This window comes from Aquarana catesbeiana, linkage group LG02 (assembly GCF_042186555.1).
Source record: "Aquarana catesbeiana isolate 2022-GZ linkage group LG02, ASM4218655v1, whole genome shotgun sequence".
NCBI classification, from domain to species: domain Eukaryota; kingdom Metazoa; phylum Chordata; class Amphibia; order Anura; family Ranidae; genus Aquarana; species Aquarana catesbeiana.
This window is the reverse complement of record NC_133325.1, coordinates 190411185-190427599: the sequence shown is the minus strand read 5'-3', so window position 1 is coordinate 190427599 and position 16415 is coordinate 190411185. Positions and strand designations below refer to the sequence as shown.

The 16415-nt window shown below is 46.6% G+C and overlaps 1 protein-coding gene across 2 annotated transcripts in view; it reads right to left on the bottom strand.

Annotated features, from left to right (window-relative positions):
- ADCY6 (adenylate cyclase 6) overlaps positions 1 to 16415 on the bottom strand; it is a 382609-nt gene that overhangs the window by 48647 nt on the left and 317547 nt on the right. The gene's annotated exons all lie outside the window — the stretch shown is intronic.

Below are 16415 nucleotides of genomic sequence, written 5' to 3'. Positions count from 1 at the left end.
GTGTACATAAACACAACATAACAAAATTCCTGCTAAATTGCTACTAAAGCATCATTCACATATGGCGTACTAAAATGTACGCCCATGGAGGGCCATGTTTACCCGCATAGGAATGCACAGGCTTTCTATGCATCTCCGTACAGGCAGTCCCATTTATGTCAATTGGGATGCAACGGCTGCGCAGGCATAGCTGCTGTTTCCAATCTGACATCTGTGTGGCTGTGGGTACATGACCCCAAAAGCAGACAGTGAGAGCTCAGGGACATGCATGCGGACCTACATGGATGTAAAATTGGGAGCAACGGCTCTGTTCGTGCAGGTGCTACATCTCAAATGACATCAACGGGAATGCCTGCACAGAGATGCACGGAACACCTGTGCGCCTGTGTCCCCGTAAAAGTACGCTGTGTATGTACCCTGTGTGAACAAGGCCTTAGGCCCCTTTCACACAAGCAGACTGATTGGGTCTGCCTGTCCGTTTTTCAGGCGGGCCCAATCGGACCACCCATTGTTCTCTATGGAGAGGCTGATTTAAATGGACATGTGTCCGTTTACACCCGCCTGCATCCGTTCCAGTCCAGTCCGCTAAAAACTGACGGATGGGGATTCTATTCCCCATCCATCTAGCGGATTGGATGGAAATGGACAGGCGGTCCGTTTCCATCTGACTGCCCCACAGAGAATAGCTTGCTGTGTCCGCTCTGCATTAGTGGAGCGGACACGGACCTGTTATCTGCCTGCTCAGCAGGGATAAGCAGACAGATCCCCTGCTGAGCAGGTGGATCTGCTTGACAGTGTCCGCTCCATGTGAAAGGGGTCTTATCAGGAGCGGCCAGTCCATTAGGGGCACAGGGGCATTCGTATGAATTTTTTTTCCAATCTGTATGATTAGAGCCTGAGCTTGAAAAAGGTTGTGCTCAGGGCGCAAAGCATTGCACCCTGAACCCACCCGCTTGTGACAACGGCGAAGTAATATTAGCTATTGTCTTCCGGCTTCTCCTCCTGGCCAATCAGGACAGATCGGGTTGGCCGGGAGGAGAAGCTGAGGAGGGGTGCGGGGTGGACCTGGGGGATCTGTATAGAGATTCCATTCATTTATAAAATGACAGTTTGATACATTGTAATACTCGCAGTTACAATGATCAGCTGTCAGTGGATATAGCAGCAATCGCTGCCTACATCCATTGTAGGGGGGGGTAGAGGTTTGGTAGACACATGTATACCAACTCCCCCAAGCCACAACTTCACCCCCATCCGCACCGCTCCTCCCCTCCTTTCAAATTAGGGGTTGTAATCTGCTGATCATTGTTATAGCATTGTTCAGTAGAGTCTGCTGAACAATTCTGATATAAGCTTATGGTCATTAAAGTGACCATAAGCTTATATAAGAGGGAGATATGAGGTCTGTATGGCGTACAGACTTGGCCACCTGCGGGCACTTTTTAGGTCCGTACTCGTACAGACCTGGCTCTGAAAGGGTTAGGGAAAATACAGTTAAGGGATCTTTTACAGAACTTCTAGAAATGTTAATTGTGTCTAACAATAACAGTGCACTTCCTGATATGTAAGTGTGCCTCAGCACTAGGGTTGCACCGATACCGATAATAGTATCTGTACCGATACCGAGCATTTGCACAAGTACTTGTACTCGTGCAAATGCTCCGATGCCTAATCCGATACCTTGGCAGCCTCAGAGATGATCTGTGGGATGTGGGGAGAGTTACAATTCCCGATCTCCCTGTATAGCTTTCAATAAAGCAGCTGACAGCCGCTTCTCCTCCTCTCCCTCCCGCGGCTTTCAGCTGCTTTACTGAAAGCCACACAGGAAGATCAGTGATTTTAATTCCCCCAACCGCCGCACCAATCACCCCCGACTGTCCCCTGTATCCTCCTCTGGCTCCCTGGGTCCTCTTTGTCCTCCTCCGGTCCCCCCTGTCCCAGATCTGTCAGGATGGAAAGTGGAGGAAGAAGCTGGTAAATCTGTCATTTACCGGTTTCTTCCTTTTCTGAATGAACAGAGTCAGTGATCACTGCCTCTGTCCATTTATAACTGAGCATCGTAAACTGTGCTTACGATGCTTCCATTTATGAATGAATAGGAGCTGCTATCTCCTGTTCACTCATCTTCAGTGTAGATGAGGCTGTAGAGAAAGGGACTGGGAAATCTGTATCCTCAGTCCCTTTCCCTGTCTCAAAGGGGAAATGGCAGGGGTCTGTTTAGATCCCCCGCCACAACAGGGCTGATTAAAAAAAAAAGAAAGAAAGAATTGTAATACATATTTAAACATATTAAATTGTCAAAAAAATGTAAAAATAAAATAAAAAAACCACCGACATCGTCACATACCCCCCTCCAAAAAGAAAGCATTGTAAAAAAGAAAAAAAAAAAAAAAAACACACACACAACAATAAAAAAATATAGATTGTAAAAAATAAAAAAAAAAATCGTAAAAAATAAAACTGTGAACAATAAAAAAAAAAAAAATTACTGACACTGCTGCATATTAGTGCCACTGTCACATGACATAAAAAAAAAAAGTATCAACGAGTACTTGAAAAAAATATCGGTACTTGTACTCTGTCTTAAAAAAGTGGTATTGGTGCAACCCTACTCAGCACCATAACTTTATATTTACCCACTTAAGGACCCACCTCGTTTTGGATTTTAGGTGTTTACATGTTTCAAACAGATTTTTTTGCTAGAAAATTACTTAGAACCTCCAAACATTATATATTGTTTTTTTCTAACACCCTAGAGAATAAAATGGCAGTCAATGCAATACTTTTTTGCACCGTATTTGCGCAGCAGTCTTATAAGCTCACTTTTTTTGGAAAAAATTCACTTTTTCAAATAAAAAAATAAGACAACAGTAAAGTTACCCCAATTTTTTTTTATATTGTGAAAGATAATATTACGCCAAGTAAATTGATACCCAACAGCTTCAAGATTGCGCCCGCTCGTGGAATGGCGTCAAACTTTTACCCTCAAAAATCTCCATAGGCGACGTTTAAAAAATTCTACAGGTTGCATGTTTTGTGTTACAGAGGAGGTCTAGGGCTAGAATTATTGCTCTCGCTCTACCGGTCGTGGCGATACCTCACCTGTGTGGTTTGACCACCGTTTTCATATGCGGGCACTACTCACATATGCGTTCACTTCTGCGCGCGAGCTTGTCGGAACAGGGGTTTTTAAAACATTTTTTTTATTTTTATTATTTATTTTACATGATTTTATTTATTTTTACACAGTTTAAAAAAAAAAAAAATGGTGTCACTTTATTCCTATTACAAGGAATGTAAACATCCCTTGTAATAGAAAAAAGCATGACAGGACCTCTTAAATATGAGATCTGGGGTCAAAAAGACCTCAGATCTCATATTTACACTAAAATGCAATTTAAAAAAAAAAAAAGTCATTCAAAAAAATGACATTGAAAAAAATGTGCCTTTAAGATGTACGGGCGGAAGTGACGTTTTGACGTCGCTTCTGCCCAGCAGTGTCATGGAGATGAGTGGGCGCCATCTTAGCCTCACTCATCTCCAGGCACAGCACGGAGACAGACGCGATCGCCTCCGCCGCTACCGACTGCTCCGGTAAGCGGCGGAGGGCACCGGATTGCAGCAGGAGGGGGGGGGGCCCTCTCCCGCCACCGATAAACGTGATCTCGCGGCGAATCCGCTGCAGAGACTACTTTTATCTTAAAGCTGACCGCCGCTGCTGCCATAACAACGATATCCGCCGCCAAAGTTTGGACGTACCTCGGCGTGCGGCGGTCGGCAAGTGGTTACATTGTGACAGACACTACTGCCTCTGACTGCTAACCTCAGGAGATTTGGGGATGTCACTACCATACTGCTCACTTTCTGTAGAGGAAGATGCAGTGAAAGATCTTCCTGCTTCCACTGTATTCATTTTGCAAATATGTGCTTCCTCCAACTGTCCTGCTGCCATCAAACATCAAATCATCAGGGTATTAATTCTATCATGAAGAAGCAATGCCCTGTTCCTCTACCAATGTGGTCAACTTCCCACAGAGAAGTGGGAAACAGAAAGGGTGCCTACAGGTTAATGCCCCAAGTTCAAACACTCGCCACACAGAGCCAATGGCTACAAGGAATACTACCTTGTGGGTGAGAGTAAAGATCAAAATGTCTCTTATTGGTTCAAACTGTGGTTTCTGAAGAACAGCAAAAACCAGATTCAGATCTACTGGGACATAACAAATGGGATAAGCAACATGGGGTACTCCTTGTATAAAGGTCTTAAAGTGGTTCCAAACCCTAAAGGATTTTTTTGTACCTTAATGCATTCTCTCCATTAAGGTACAAATAATAGTTCCACCCCACTCCCTAACACTACCCGAGTCCTGTATAGATCAAGCGCTGTGCCTATCTGCAGGTCTTTTCTCCCCCTCCCTACTGGAAGACTACTTTCATAGTCTTTGCTAAAAGCCATTGCCTCCAGCTGCTCAGTCAAATCCTATGAGGAAAGGTGGGTGGCAGGGCGGAGCCATGTGCGTCTATAGATGTACAAAGCCAGCCTTAAGCTTGCTATGGGGACAGACACAGAAGAGCAAGCGCAGACAGCACAGATGGGGGACTCCAGAAGAAGTGGTAAGCGGTCGCTATGTGTATAAACCTTTTTTCAATATAATTAAAAAATAATGGTTTACAATCACTTTAGTCAAAGAGTGAGAAGCAAAGTTAGAGGGGTTCTTAAAATAGGAGACAGGCGGGAGGGCCCAGAGGTAGACATAGTCAGCGCAAAACATATTCCAGAGGGTAGTATTGGGGGAATTAGTGGTAGGTTAACTAAAGCACATAAACCCAAGGTAAGTATAGTAACAAGTCCTAGTTGCAATCTCGGAACCCCCAATAAGAGGATAGTATGCGACCATTCTGAACTACGTGGCATGTTCATCAATGCCAGGAGCCTGGCGGACAAGACGGGAGAACTAGAGATACTGTTGTACGAGGAGGATTTGGATTTTGTGGGAATTTCAGAGACCTGGTTCAACAGCTCTCATGATTGGCTGGCAGCCATTCAAGGGTATACCCTTTATTGCAGGTATAGAGTGGGTAAAAAGGGGGGAGGGGTATGCCTATATATCAAGAATAATGTACAAGTGAATGTGAGAAATGACCTCATTAAGGGAGCTAGGGAGGAGGTGAAATCCTTATCGGAAGAGCTCCAAAGGGATGAAGCTAAGGTGAAAATAATATTGGGAGTATGTTATAGGCCCCCTAACCTGAGGGAGGAGGGGGGGACAGATCTCCTATCACAATTTGGATTAGCAGCAAGGATGGGAAGTGTTATCATAATAGGGGATTTTAATTATCCAGACATAGACTTGGCGGAGGAACCGCGCATTCATCTAAGGCTCGCCAGTTCCTAAATGTCTTGCAGTACAATTTCATGGTTCAGATGGTAGATGCACCAACTAGAAATAAAGCGTTCAGAATAAATTCTGTGAAGATGCTGGGATCATTGTTCCATCTCTCAAAAGGCCTGGGCTGGGTATTAAGCCACAAGAGAGTGTGATCTAGGAGATCATTTGGAGTCGGTAAGCAGCAGTGTGTGCAGAGGTGGAGGTCTTTATCTTTTAACCGCGACTCTTGGGTGTATCGCGTGTTAATTTCATGTTTGAAAATCACCTTTAAACAGTGGACATTTGAAAACCACCTTAAAACAGTGGACTATTTAAAACATGATCTAATAAATTAATCAATCAATTTTTTTTATGTATTTATATATATAATTTAGCATTATTAAGGTTTATTGCTAGTATTCACTCACATGAGAGCATAGCTCAACTTAATATAGAAAGTTGTTTATTTTGTGCGTATATAACAGGAAGTTGCAGCTTTGCTTTCTAAAAAACGAATTTATGTTTCATCCATTCACTTGTTCTTCTTGTCTGATAAGCGCAGTAATTTTAATTTTATTACGTGCGTATCTCACAGGAAGTCACAGCTTTGTTTTAAAAAAAACAAACATATTTATGTTTTCTCCATTCACTTGCTCTTTTTGTCTGATAAGTGCAGTAATTTTATTCTATTAGAAATAAAGCGTTACTGGATCTACTGATTACCAACAATACAGACCTGATCACAGATGTGATACGGGGCAATTTAGGAAATAGCGATCACAGGTCAATTGGCTTCAGTATAAATCACAGAAATAGGAAACATAAGGGGAATACAAAGACACTGATTTTCAAAAGAGCCAACTTCCCTAAACTACGAACCTTGTTAGAAGGCATGAATTTGGATAAAATCTTAGGAACAAAGAACACGGAGGAGAGATGGGTTTGCTTTAAGAGCATAATAAATGCGGGTATTAGCCAATGCATCCCATTGGGTAATACGTTTAAAAGAGCGAATGAAAGTCCTGGATGGGGAGGCGCATGCGCGAGGCTCGACATGGAGGACGCTTCCTTGTAGAGCTCCGCACTCCCCGCTGCAGACACGGGACCGCAAAGAGCACCCAGATCGCTCAGCTATCCCAAATCACCGGCGATCACCCCCCGCATCGGTAGAGCTTCATCCGGGATTGTTCTGACGGGCCACCACGGTAAAACCAAGCCCAAACAGATCAAGGAAGCCCTGGCCCGCGTCTCCTCCAAGATGGCGGTGAAAGCCCTTGCTAAACAACACGCTGCATCCCCAGCTAGATCAGCTGGAGGTCAAAAGCTGCGGTGGGGGGGCGGACAGGAGGTCAAAGGCTGCGGGGGGGCGGACAGGAGGTCAAAGGTTGCAGGGGGGCGGACAGGAGGTCAGAGGCTGCGGGGGGGGGCGGACAGGAGGTCAGAGGCTGCGGGGGGGGCGGACAGGAGGTCAGAGGCTGCAGGGGGGGTGACAAGTGGTCAGAGGCTGCAGGGGGGGTGACAAGTGGTCAGAGGCTGCAGGGGGGGTGACAAGTGGTCAGAGGCTGCAGGGGGGGGTGACAAGTGGTCAGAGGCTGCAGGGGGGGGTGACAAGTGGTCAGAGGCTGCAGGGGGGGGTGACAAGTGGTCAGAGGCTGCAGGGGGGGGCGACAGGTGGTCAGAGGCTGCAGGGGAGGGGACGACAGGTGGTCAGAGGCTGCAGGGGAGGGGGCGGCAGGTGGTCAAAGGCTGCAGGGGAGGGGGCGGCAGGAGGTCAGAGGCTGCGGAGGGGACGGCAGGAGGTCAGAAGTTGCGGATGGGACGGCAGGAGGTCAGAGGCTGCGGAGGGGACGGCAGGAGGTCAGAGGCTGCGGAGGGGACGGCAGGAGGTCAGAGGCTGCGGAGGGGACGGCAGGAGGTCAGAGGCTGCGGAGAGGACGGCAGGAGGTCAGAGGCTGCGGAGGGGACGGCAGGAGGTCAGAGGCTGCGGAGGGGACGGCAGGAGGTCAGAGGCTGCGGAGGGGACGGCAGGAAGTCAGAGGCTGCGGAGGGGACGGCAGGAGGTCAGAGGCTGCAGGGGGGGGGGGCGGCAGGAGGTCAGAGGCTGCGGAGAGGACGGCAGGAGGTCAGAGGCTGCGGAGGGGACGGCAAGAGGTCAGAGGCTGCAGAGGGGACGGCAGGAGGTCAGAGGCTGCGGAGGGGACGGCAGGAGATCAGAGGCTGCGGGGGGGGGGCGACAGGAGGTCAGAGGCTGCGGGGGGGGCGACAGGAGGTCAGAGGCTGCGGGGGGAACGACAGGAGGTCAGAGGCTGCGGGGGGAACGACAGGAGGTCAGAGGCTGCGGGGGGGGGCGGCAGGAGGTCAGAGGCTGCGGGGGGGGACGGCAGGAGGTCAGAGGCTGCGGGGGGGACGGCAGGAGGTCAGAGGCTGCGGGGGGGACGGCAGGAGGTCAGAGGCTGCGGGGGGGGACGGCAGGAGGTCAGAGGCTGCGGGGGGGGACGGCAGGAGGTCAGAGGCTGCGTGGGGGACGGCAGGAGGTCAGAGGCTGCGTGGGGGACGGCAGGAGGTCAGAGGCTGCGGGGGGGACGGCAGGGGTCAGAGGCTGCGGGGGGGACGGCAGGGGTCAGAGGCTGCGGGGGGGACGGCAGGAGGTCAGAGGCTGCAGGGGGGACGGCAGAAGGTCAGAGGCTGCAGGGGGGACGGCAGAAGGTCAGAGGCTGCAGGGGGGACGGCAGAAGGTCAGAGGCTGCGGGGGGGATGGCAGAAGGTCAGAGGCTGCGGGGGGGATGGCAGGAGGTCAGGGGCTGCGGGGGGGACGGCAGGAGGTCAGAGGCTGCGGGGGGGACGGCAGGAGGTCAGAGGCTGCGGGGGGGCCGGCAGGAGGTCAGAGGCTGCGCGGGGGCCGACAGGAGGTCAGAGGCTGTGGGGGGGGGCCGACAGGAGGTCAGAGGCTGCGGGGAGGCCGACAGGAGGTCAGAGGCTGCGGGGGGGCCGACAGGAGGTCAGAGGCTGCGGGGGGGCCGACAGGAGGTCAGAGGCTGCGGGGGGGCCGACAGGAGGTCAGAGGCTGCGGGGGGGCGGGGGGGATCTTAGAGGCTGCAGGGGGGGGACAGGAGGTCAGAGGCTGCGGGGGGGACGTAGGAAGAGGTACATGCCACCAGACGAGACCTCACTGAGAGCTTTACTTTTAAAAATGGCGCCGCTCTGCGCCATCCTATCATTGCGCATGCGCCTGCCTTTTCGAAAATTGCCGAGCGTGTAGGGGCTTTCCCGAGCATGGCTAGCTTCGGAACAGCTGGCGCCTGTGCAGTTGCATGTCGGCCGGCCCCGCAGCCATATTTTTTTCAGGCACCGCTGCCCTCACAGCGGCCCCAGGAGCAGCCAGGCAGCCGGCCTACCGGGAGATTTCCCGGTAGGCCAGTCCGGCCCTGCACACTACTGGTAATACTTCCTGATGATTACACAAAGTTTACTGTTTTGACCTTTCAGATGTTTGCGGATTAACGTTTTTTGTAATCGCATAGGTATATTGTTCCTGTCTTATCTTTACTTATATAACCCAATGCGTTCGCACATACTACTTTGATGCTTACCTTCTGTATCTTTTGTTAAGACAACGATCCTACTGTCTATGTTACTATTTAGACGCACAAAAAGAAATTGTGTAATTAACATTGTTTATTGTCATACAAAGATTACCTGTTGAAATTTATGTCTTCTTTTCAATAAAAAAATTTGAACAGAAAGAAAGTCCTGGATAGCTTAACCCCAATGTAAAAAAGCATATAAGAGCAAAGGAGAAGGCCTTCAAAGAATACAAGGTTGAGGGATCATCATCAGCATTCAGACTTTTATAAAGAATGCAACAAGAAATGCAAGGGTGCAATTAGGGCGGCTAAGATAGAACACAAAAGACACATAGCGGCGAAGTGCAAAAAAAATACCAAGAAAGTAGGTAAACAGTAAAGAAGGGAGGACAGATCATATTGGCCCCATAAAGAATGAGGAAGGACATCTGATTACAAAGGATGGGGAGATGGCGAAGGTATTAATTTTATTCTTCACCTTAGTCTTCATGAGGGAATTGGGGGGCTTCAGTAACCAAAACTGCAGTGTTTATCCTTATGACACATCACAGGAAGCACCTCCATGGTTAACAAAGGACAGAATTAAAATTAGACTTGAGAAACTTAACATTAATAAATCACGGGGACCGGGTGTCTTGCATCCGAGGGTACTTAGGGAACTCAGTCAAGTGATTGCCAGACCATTGTTCCTAATTTTTACTGACAGTCTACTGACTGGAACGGTACCAGGTGATTGGAGAAACGCCAATGTAGCACCAATATTTAAAAAGGGCCCAAAATACATCCCTGGGAATTACAGACCAGTTAGCCTAACATCAATAGTATGCAAGCTCTTGGAGGGGATGGTAAGGGACTATATACAAGATTTCAGTAATGAGAACGGAAACATTAGCAGTAATCAGCATGGATTCATGAAGAATCGTTCTTGCCAAACCAATCTATTAACCTTCTATGAGGAGGTGAGTTGCCATCTAGATAAAAGAAGGCCCATAGATGTGGCTTATCTGGATTTTGCAAAAGCATTTGACACAGTCCCCCATAAATGTTTACTGTACAAAATAAGGTCCGTTGGCATGGACCATAGGGCGAGTACATGGATTGAAAACTGGCTACAAGGGCGAGTTCAGAGGGTGGTGATAAATGGGGAGTACTCGGAATGGTCAGAGGTGGGTAGTGGGGTCCCCCAGGGTTCTGTGCTGGGACCAATCCTATTTATTTTGTTCATAAACGACATGGAGGATGGGGTAAACAGTTCAACCTCTGCATTTGCGGACGATACTAAGCTAAGCAGGGCAATAACTTCTCCGCAGGATGTGGAAACCTTGCAAAAAGATCTGAACAAATTAATGGGGTGGGCAACTACATGGCAATCTAGGATGAAAAAGGACCTGGGGGTCCTAGTAGATAATAGGCTCAGCAATGGCATGCAATGCCAAGCTGCTGCTAAAAAAACAGAATATTGACATTCATTAAAAAGGGGATCAATGCCAGTTTTGGGCACCAGTCCTCAGAAAGGATGTACTGGAAATGGAGCGAGTATAAAGAAGGGCAACTAAGCTAATAAAAGGTCTGGAGGATATTAGTTATGAGGAAAGGTTGCAAGCACAGAACTTATTCTCTCTGGAGAAGAGACGCTTGAGAGGGGATATGATTTCAATTAATACCTTTCTGGTGACCCCACAATAGGGATAAAAAAATTTTTGTGAAAAGGAGTTTAATAAGACACGTGGCCACTCATTAAAATTAAAAGAAAAGAAGTTTAACCTTAAACTACGTAGAGGGTTCTTTAGTGTATGAGCAGAAAAGATGTGGAATTACCTTCCACAGGCGGTGGTCTCAGTGGGGAGCATCGATAGTTTCAAAAAAAACTATTAGATAAGCACCTGAACGACCGCAACATACAGGGATATACAATGTAATACTGACATATAATCACACACATAGGTTGGACTTGATGGACTTGTGTCTTTTTTCAACCTCACCTACTATGTAACGAGTCTCTGAAACAACACAAAGGGAATAAACCTGAAACTTAATAGTGCCAAGAGTCAAAAGCGGGTCAGGGCCATCTGCAAGAACAATATTATTTTTCTCAGAGAAAACTCCTAGGGTGGAAGCCCTGAGATTCAAAACACATGAAGTATGATTTCCATGTCCGATGACAGACCTTAAGAGAAGTAGACTTCCAGGCTTGTAACATTGCAGGAATCACAGAGTCTAAGATTCCCTTGTCTCTTAGAACCTGAGCTTTAACAACCATGCCATTAAACCCAACGCCCAGGAAAGTGGATGGTAAAATGGTTCTTGAGATCCTGACAATCTAGAACAGCTCACAAAGCGTCTGCCGGAAGTCAGGTCAGTGTACCCAATCGGCATGGTGCCTGTTCAAACCAAAAAGGACCACCAAACATCCTCCATTTTGATCTTGTGAAACAGATGAGGAAGATGTTTTAGGAGAGGAAAGGCATAGAATTAGGGTGTACTATCTCACAAAGCCACCAGAGCATCCACAACCTCAGCTAGAGAATCCCTTTACCTGGAGACGAACCTGTCCAGTTTGCTGTTGAACCTGAAGGCTAGAAGGTACACATGTGGCACTTCCCACCTGCAACAGAGGCAAGACTTCTGGTTCCTTACGGATTTTTGATATACGACACTGCCATAGTGTTGATCAACTGAATATGGATTGGATATCTGGACTTTCCAGTAGGATGATCCAACAATGCAGAGATAGCCAAACTGCCCAAAGTTTCAGAATGTTTATGGGAAATGAGACTCTGGCGACCAAATCCCCTGCATGGACAGTCCCCAAGACCCCTACCCAGTCCAACACACTGACATCTCTAGATAGGTTCTACCAAATGAAGGGAAGAAAGGACTTCAAGTCTCCAAAGCTGGATTTGAGACACTAAATCAGAAATGATTGGCCCTTGGTGATAACAAAATTGGTCTTGTCCAGAGACCAGATCAAATTGTCCCACTGCGACAAAATGTTGCATTGTAGAGGTCAGGGCATCTGAAACTGGGCAACTGGAATGGCTTCAAAAGAGGCTACCATCAGACCCTGGACTCTAATGCAAAAGTAAAAAGTCAGACAGCTACTGGACTGGAGAGTTTGCATCAGAGACCGGAGTGTTTGAACTTTCTTTTGTCGAAGGCAATCTCTGGTATGAGCTGTATCCAAGACTAGACGCAGATACTCCAAAGAATGAGTTGATTCCAGCAAAGATTTCAGAAATTTCATAATCCATCCAAATTGCTGTAATCTCTGGATGGTCAATGTCATGTTGTCATAGAGCCTGTGCTGACTGTTTCCTCATGAGGTCATCTGAGTATTGCACAAATTGGATGCCATCAGAGCACAGTGGGCCTAGAACTGGGGCCAGCACCTTGGTACATACCTGAGGTGCAGATGAGAGGCCGAAGGATGGGGCCATGAACTGGCAGTGCATGGGTGCCAGAGCAAAGCGTAGAAATCGCTGATGAGCTGGAAACATAGGAATATGTAAGTAAGCATTTATGATGTCCACAGAAGCCAGGGAGTTTCCTTAGTGAAGGGATGCAGTAGATTTCATGGAAAATTTTTGCCCTTAAACAAAAGCATTAAGCCCCCGGCGCGATTTAACAGGTCAAATTGGAGCCTATTGCCGGCAATAGGAGTGTCCCAATTGGTGCGGCGCTGCACCGATTTCCAAAAGTAGTTCCTGCACTACTTTTGTCAACTTTGGGGGTGATTTCAATAGACATCTGTGCATGAACCCGCACATATGTCTTTCAAGTCGCCCCCGAAGTCGGACTGAAATGCGGCTTTGACATGATTTCAAAGCCAGGTTCAGTGTGAAAAAGGGCTCAATGCTGGAAATGTAGAATGTGGTGAATGGCCCCTTTGGGATTGGGAATAGTGAACGGTTAAAGTAGTTCTATTGTCAAAACATACACTTTAATTTTAGAACATCAGCATTGTAACCACAATAAAAACAATCGTTATTATTGACAACACAATATAACCTTACTTGAAAAATCCTTTCACAATGCGAGTGTTGCCTGTCTGCTATCCATCACTTTCATCAACTTCCTGGATTCCTTGCATGCTTTGAGGCTTCCCTTATGCTGTTTACTTTTGATTTCTAGGGACTACATATCCCATGATACCTTGCTGCCTGCAAGCTGTGATTTACTGTGATGTACTGACACTACCTCCTGAATCTCCCTCCTCTCAGTGCCTCTGTAGTTCAAAAGACAGGTGTTCTGACAAATAGTAGAACCTGGCAGAATGAGCAACCCGCGTCACTTCCGTTTTCTTTAAACCATCATGAATTGCAGATTTTGATGAATTGCTGTTTATTTTCACAAATTGCTGTTTGGAAACAACACCGGCAAACGAACAGAGTCCGGTGTATATTATGAGTGTAGATTGTTACTCCGCCTCGAAACTAACCAAAGAAATGACCACCTCTGAGGCGGTGACAACTTTGTCCTCGTTAGCCGCTGTGCAAATAGCAAAATCTTCCTCTACCGGACTGTATTCAGCAGCCGGTGTTGTGTCCAAACACCAATTCGTCCAAATCAGCAATTACTGATGGTTTAGAAAGCAGAAGTGACCTGGTTCGATTTACTGCAGAGTTCAACATTTTGTCAGAACACAGGCTATGCGAATTCTACGACACAGCAGTGTCTATAAACAGGGCATAGTGATTATGTGTCACGAAATTCAAGGAAGTAAATGTAAGTGATTGTTACAAAGTACGTTTTCAAACTTCAATATCTTTCAGAAATAGAAGTTGGCTGGAATTTTTTTAAATTCAATGTGGAAATGAATATAATACTTTAAAATTTGATTACCCATAAGCTTTAATGTATTTAGGACCTTGAAATCCAAGATGGGACAGAGGCCCCCTTTTGGTTTGGAAACTGTAAAAAGGTTGGAGTGGAAACTGTAAAAAGGTTGGAGTAGAACCCTTGAAATCTTTCTGCCATAGGAACTAGGGCAATAACCCTTGATCAAAAAGTTTTGCAAGAGCTACACTGAAATGTGCAAGACAGTGTGGAGACACAGGCAGACCTGAAGCGGGAGGAAGCAGAGAGAAGAATTCTAGCTTGTAGTCCCTGGAAGCCACATCTCATATCATGCAACCGAGATGCTGTCTGGCCAGGTGTCTAAAAAACTAACAGACATCCCTTCAAAGGATATGCATAATAAACATTTTTTGCATGCCTGTTCTGCAGCCCAGCATTTTCGCCAAAGGGTTCTCTGCAAGTTCATTGGCAGAAGACTCATACAGAACGTGTGATGGGTGAGATATACCAACACATCAACACAATAACTAAGAGTTAAATGTTCCATAAAAAGGGGATCAATTAGTAGGCAAACAGGATCCCATCTTATGGCCCCAGTCCATTTCCCTAAATTCTGAAAGACTATTATTACAGCCAACGTTGGTTGTAATGCAGGGTCAGGTAGAGAAAACAAGGTTCTTGAAAGAATCTCCAAATACTTATCCAAGAGATCCTCAAAAACAGGTGCATCCTTTACAAGGATTGTAAGCACTTTAATATGGGATATTACCAGGTCCACAGCAGGGAACAGACCACTTCTTAACAAAAACACCTTAAATGTGTAAAAAGCTGCCAAATGATGGAAGGAGTGAAAAGAGACTAATGAATGCAACAGACAAAGTCTTAGTAGTCTTAGGGCCTTCAAGAGATCCTAGACAGGTAGCAGTGGTGTTAAAAGCTGAAGATTGTTATTCAAATGTTAAAAGTGGAATGTATAACATTATAGAGACCTGAAACAGTTCCTCTAAACTTAGTTGTAATGACAGCTGCCTGGTGATCCTCAGGAGCAATGTCATCCATTATGGAGTACTCTTGATCGGCTGAAAGCTCAGAGGTCACTAAAGCCACAGGCAGAATATAGATTTTGCAGTGGAAGGCAGGCAAGTGCATATATGGCCTGTGCAGTCAGCAATCAGGATTACTATTCTTCCCATGAAATCCTGCATAACTGAGGCCACCTCCTCCCAGGAGAGAACCGAAGAGGGAGCCATGCCTGACAAGAGCGAGAGACGCTCCCCTAAACTAAATGCACAAATCGGCAAGTTCTTCAGCAGTAACCCTTTCTGATTTAAATGATGAAAAATAGGTATAATGAAGGGGCCCAACATTCCAAAAAGTACAGTATCACCCAGTGCTTGGCCCACATGGTCTACTCACAAAGTGAGACTTCAGAGGTTGTACCATGGTTCTGGACTCAAAGTGCTCCCTGTTCAAGTCTGGAAAGCATGATTATCTGGAACCCAATGCCCCAAAGACAAATTTCAGGCAAGTTCTGCGATTGTCTAATCCAGTGGATTCTAGGTAAGGTCTCCAAAGCTATTGCGGAAGATATGCCAATCTGGATAGCTGTATATAGAGACCAGCGCGTAAGGAGATGTTGTTTGAAGAAAAAAAATGGTAAATCTTTTCTCAACAGAGAAAAGATGTCCATCTTCCTAGGACATTAGTGTCCATGTCCCCCTGTAGGTGGCAGTGTAACCCAATTGTCTCTGAATACTGTGTCCCTCAATAAATGAGAAAGAAAACATTTTCAGTCCAGGCTTCAGAGATTAGCACCGCCAGTGGCCATTCTGCAGGAGCTATTAAGTGAATGTGAGCTGGGGCACCCAGTACAGTGGGACTGTCCCCCTATGTCTAGAATCAGACATGTCATCACGTGGTGAATTTGGGTACTCATGAAACCCAGACAGATCGTACCAGATGAGGTTGAATGGCTCGAGGTGATCAAGGTCTCTGTGGGTAGCAGCAAGAATGGATTGAAGTTACACGTGGCTCTTTGTAAGCAGGGGCAGCAGTAGCAGCGTGGACTATAATGTTATGCTGCTGTATGGCGTGAAAAAAAAAAAAAAGTGCAATACTCCACTCAGCGCTCATTCCCACATAGTTAACCCCTTCCGTGGCAAAACTGGTGGAATGGGGAGTACTGGTGCCCAGCGACCTAAGAATTTGTTGAAGCTCTCTGATCAGCCTAACTGCCCTACTCACTAAGTGAATCTAACGACTGATTTCTGTCAAACAGGACTAATAAATGAATACTGCACTATGGTATTTGTATTGAGTGCCCTTAATATAGCTGTAAAGAGCATTCCTCCATCCACCTTGCATGTGAGAATGGGAACCTACTTGTTTTCTATCAGCCCGCTGGCTGTTTAAAAAGAAAAAAATGGGAGGCATCAATGGCCAGCCTTACTTTCACCGATTCTATCTGATCATTGGATTTAAAAAAAAACAAAAAAAAACACCCTATCTAAATGCCCTTTTTTACATACCTTAAGCTGCAATCACTCACAGCCCAGAGTCTTCTACTCTTCTGTTTACTTTTGCTTGGTACTTCAAATGTCCACATCAATGCCTGCATGACGTGGACACTTCCTTTTGGATGTCCAGTGGTAAGGCCCTCTGATGA